This window comes from Mytilus californianus, unplaced genomic scaffold (genome assembly GCF_021869535.1).
Source record: "Mytilus californianus isolate M0D057914Y unplaced genomic scaffold, xbMytCali1.0.p SCAF_3, whole genome shotgun sequence".
Taxonomy (NCBI): domain Eukaryota; kingdom Metazoa; phylum Mollusca; class Bivalvia; order Mytilida; family Mytilidae; genus Mytilus; species Mytilus californianus.
Window position 1 is genome coordinate 56,022,825 of NW_026262679.1, and position 5,700 is coordinate 56,028,524.

Here is a 5,700-nt window from a genome sequence, read left to right on the forward strand (position 1 = left end):
TTAGGAAACGAACTTTAATGTTAAATATTTACCACAAAGCTATTTTTACCCCGATGCTTGTACTATATATCTTAAAGATATAAATATATACAAATAAGTTAATTTTATATGATTTAACCCATTTTATTGCCCTACTCACTGTTAATTTAAATTCGCTTTCTAAAAAGGATTTGACAGGTGCTTTTTACCTGGTACCCGTATCATGTGGAGAAGCGGAATGAGTTAGGCAGACAGTAACAATGTAATTTTCCGGTGATTTCCCCCTCTGTTACTACCAAATCTTGTTTTAAGCCATGCTGAATCATCTTCATTTGTTTAAGATGAATAATATTAAATAAAGATATAAATAAACAGAGTCGAAGATTTTTCTTTTATTATTTTTGGGTTTTTTTTTTTCGGCTGTAAATAAACCTCGTCAAGGATTTCTGTATACACTATACAAATCCTTGACCGCGTTCAATCTAGAAGTTCAAGCGGGGTATCGTACGTTTAAGCTAACTTGGATTTGCTAGATGGTGGTTCAAATCAATTACAGTTTGAAATCTGCGTAAAATTTTAAATCACGGCCTTTGCAGATATTTGAATACTTAATTCTCATCTTCGAAATTAAGTGCCGACTTTTTTCATTATTTTCCGCAAAATAAATTTGACCCCTGTGTTCAATAACACAGTATTTTCTCACTTTCCAATTCGGACAGATTGTTTTAATCATAGCAAATGAATGTCTTCCATTGGATAATTTAACAGTTTTTCCTATTTATTATATTTTATGATAAATTAGAATTCAAACTTGTCACAGTGTATCGTTACTTTTGTTGACTAGTATATATAATTAGGCCGTTAGTTTTTTGTTTCAATTGTTTCACATTTTCATGTCGGGGCCTTTTATAGCCGACTATACGGTATGGGGTTTTGTCATTGTTGAAGGACGTACGGTTGCCTATAATTGCTTACATCCACTTCATTTGAACTCCGGTGGAAAGTTGCCTCATTGGCAATCATACCATATCTCCTTATTTTTATATTTATACCTGACATTTAAACCCGTGTTTTCCTGAACATGCATGAAATATTTGTCACTGGACGTTAAATATATGAATATGGTGGCCTGGTCAGAGCTGAAAAAATAAGCATGATTAGCGGCAAATTAAAATGAATTATAAATCCGCAAAAAAATCCTCCTGCCCCCTCCCCTCCCCTCCCCAGAATATCAAATAGTCGTCCCCTGACAGTTATTGTCCGTATTGTACTTGGATGTCCTACTAAGGCTTCCATACCATAAAAACGTTTATCACACAGCTCACATTCTACCGGGCATTATATATGCTTTCATAAATTTATTAATGTCATTTAGAGTAAGCGACGCCATGTTTGTTATGTGACTCTGCTGTCTAAACTACCTATCTATAAGGAAGAGGGAGAAGAGAAGATCTTCCCAATGCAAAAAAAAAAAAAAAAAAAAAAAAAAAAAAAAACAGAAATGGACCTCTTCTGACTCACTACCGAAGAACAAAAAAAACATGACCCTGTAGTAGTACACTGGTTGTCGTTGGTTCATGTTTGTCATATTTGTCTTTCGTAGAATTGTTTTGTTGTAAATTAGGCCGTTATAGTTTCTCGTTTGAACTATTTCACACTTTTCATGTCGGGGCCTTTTATAGCCGACTATACGGTATAGGTTTTCTCATTGTTGAAGGACGAAAGGTAGCCTCTAATTGCTTACTAACACTTCATTTTAACTCTGGTGGATGGTTCCCTCATTGACAATCATACCACATCATTTTTATATATGTTGGGAACGATCGATCTGCGTGTAATAATTGTAGTATAGACTTATTCTTTGTATCATTGTAATTGACAAAATGTGGACAATAGATATCTACACAACTTGACAATGGGCGATTTAAACTTTGCAACTGATTGGACGGTAACAAGTGAAATTCATGTGTCTATAGTTTATTTAACCTTTCTCCGCAGATTTGAAAAAAAATGCACGTCATAATCCAGAAAAGTGTTCAATTTTCTGTTCTGTCCTGCGAGAAAACCTTTCAAGATACACAAGTTTGGTGTTTGTCTGTACTTGGGAGTATATAGTGTGAATCGGGAAGGGGGAAGGAGGGAAAAGGGGGGTGGTAAACATGTATTTTATTTATAGTTATCTATTTGTCTTTTTAAAGGGAACCGGCCCAACTAGACGATGTTGTTTATTGCCATTCTATTACTTAAAAATATCAATGATAATATGCATGGACTGCAAAATATTTTAAATACCAACAGTCTAAGGAATCAAGCATGCCGCACACGTGTTAGATACCTTAATAAATTGTCTCAAATAAAAGTTTTCTACCTTAAAGTCCTTAAATACTATTGACTTATAGTAAATGAAAAATGTCTCATGACCATAAATGTATTATTGATCAATTAATGGTCCATTACTGGTAACTGATGAAAAAAGGGGGGTCAATATTTCTTGACACTTCATTACCTATGATTTTTTTTTACTAAACTCAATATAAAAGTTATAAAAAGACTTTACAGCAGTAGGAAAAACACGACAAAATCAACCAAAATTCATCTTGATATTGAAATTTTATGTTTCTGTAGTCAGAAATTGAATTTCAATTATTTTTTTTAAAGTCATACATTACAGTCAGTTTAAATTAAGCTTTGAATTTTGCAAATATAAGTTGCATTATGATGAGAAATGGTTTTTGTCAAGCCTGCAACTTCTGTTGCAGAAAGCGAGACATAGGGATAGTGATCCGGCGGCGGCAGCAGCGTTAACAAACTACTAAAAAGCTTAATATTCATAAGGTAGAAGAACTGGGTCCTTCATACTTTGTATATAGATGCCTTATGTTATATACATGTATATATGAACTGCTCACTTGTGCAATTTCTAAGGTGAATTGTTCATTGTGTACAGATCGTATGAAAATTATAATACAATGCATGCCCAGTTCAGCAAACAATTGTAAAACTAGGCATGCTCAGCTCTGCAAAATCATGTGACAAAACATACCCCGTAGGCCCTAATTTCCATTACATTTAATACACTCATATATATATATAGGGCCAAATTAGAAAGTTGTTAAATTTTTTAACCCCCTAGAATTTAGAGAGACGAATTTTACATGACAATTCCACATTTGTTATTAAGCGCTTCACATGCACACTTTTTGATACACAATTGCACATTGTTCATGTTTTTAATAGTTGCAACGAAAAACATACATAACAGATATATATATATATACAAATGAAATAATTTACATCTGTTATACAATACATACCTCTACTTGCGATCTAATCTTGGTTTTGGATAAAAACTTGTCCCTCTAATTCGTTATTTGAATAGACAGCAAAAGCAGTTTAGCATGATCTATAAAAATTGCAATTTTTAACCATCTTTAGGCATTCCTAATTTAGTCACGTATTCATAAATGCATTTTATTACGTTTTTCTTTAGAAATCACAAATGCACGAATAGAATATCGATACTGTGACTATGATTAAGTAAAGATTCAAAAGCCTTTCGAAAACAATACTGGTATGAAGCAAATACCAATGAGTTCTTATGTTGTACTGTTACACCACTGTCCCAGGTTAAGGGGAGGGTTTGACGCCAGCAGATTAGTTTAACCTCGCCACATTCTGTACATGTTTAGTTTATTATAGACAATTTTTATATCAGGACAGGACATGTAATTAATTTTATGCTGATTCAATATGGAGTTAGATGGTAAGGGCTCTTGTAACAGTTTAGGAATTTCTCAGTATGTAAATGAAATAACAAAAAAATACGTGAACTATTGCATCATTAGTCAAATATTTACCAGAGAACTTTTTTTTAATGTAAAATATCTTCTAACGTACTTATGAAGACCTCCAACCAGATCGGCTCCCTTTATAACCGATAAGTTTATTGCAGATTGTCCACAAAATATATTTGTCAAAACTTATACCAAATATTACCCATAAAACATTACTTTTACTTTATGTGCCTTCAACCTTCGTTACCTAATTTCAATCATAATTTTAATTCGCAAAAGGCTTGTTTATTATTATACTGAAATTAAACAAATCGAGTTGGTATCAAGCGATATTTAATTCTCACTTGTGAAAGCTTTAAGCTCCATTTCCATTGCAACATGATACAGCGACTGATCATGTCATGTTCACGTCGTGAACAATTTAGTGAAAATTGATTATAAAGTCAAGGCCAGTATTCGAAATGCTTTCTAATAAATATGATCAATGGATATAACCTTATATTTCATTTGAACACGATGTCAGGGTTTTCCCCCGTGTCCATCTGCAAGCTCTTTGTAATTTTAAGACGCAACATATGAAATCCTTTGACAGCGATCATTGAAATTTGCTTAGTGGTTACTCCGAAGGTTCTGAATTTAATTAAACAACAAAATATAAAGTTACAATTTTATCATCATGTCAGACAAATGAAGTCACGTGGTGTTTAATTGTAAAATTAGTTATATGCTAGACATAACAAAAAATCTTGCTATCGTGACTAATATGACGTCAAGATCGGCACATTTCTTGAATTTGTGCAAGTTTATTAAGTTAAAAGAGTTCGAAAAACAACGTTTCCGTATAAATTCATGATATTTTTGTTTATCTTAGAATTCAAACTGAAGTAGCCGTCTTGTAAAATCACACGTTTTTTTGTATTCATATTTCATCCTGTTTGCTTATATCTAATTACCGGATATTATGCTCACCTGGCTGCTGTTTTATAGTAACACACATTAAAAAGATACGATTCAAGCCACCATAATGTAACAATCAGAACATAAAACGAGATAGTAGAACTCACTTTTATTATGTAATTGAATAGAAGTATCACAAGTTTGATAATCACTTAAATTCTCAAGTCTATTACAACAAATAAGTTTGTGTTATTTAAATAATGCTTAGTACCTAGCTGATGAGTCTGGTCTTTTTAACTGTTTTTTTACTATTTATTTTTATGTTGTACTGTTATGCTACTGTCCCAAGTTAGGAGGAGGATAAATCATCCATAGTCGTATTTAATCCCGCCAATTATTCATATGCCTGTCCTACGCCGTGAACCTGTGTTCAAATGGTTGTGGTTGATTGACCTGATTGTTTTGAGTTAATTATTGTAGTATGAATCAGGCCTTTTCCCCTTCATATGGATGGTTTCACATTTTTACTATTTATTTTTATGTTGTACTGTTATGCTACTGTCCCAAGTTAGGAGGAGGATAAATCATCCATAGTCGTATTTAATCCCGCCAATTATTCATATGCCTGTCCTACGCCGTGAACCTGTGTTCAAATGGTTGTGGTTGATTGACCTGATTGTTTTGAGTTAATTATTGTAGTATGAATCAGGCCTTTTCCCCTTCATATGGATGGTTTCACATTTCGTAATCTAAGGGGTTTTTTCACAAGCATTGTCTCTGAAAAAAATAAATTACAAAGTATATAGGCAATTTTTTTCAGAGACAAGTGCCTGTGGGCTTTTTATATCTTACTATACGGTTTTGGTTTTTGGTATTTTTTTACGACCACACGATGACCTGCATGTAGATCTATTCATCCTGTTTTTTTGCTCTTTGGTGGATAGTTTGCAAACATACAAAATCTCCTTATTCTATTACTTTGTTACGTAATTCTCGGGATCCAAGATGCCAAGTGGTGTAAGTAGTTCAT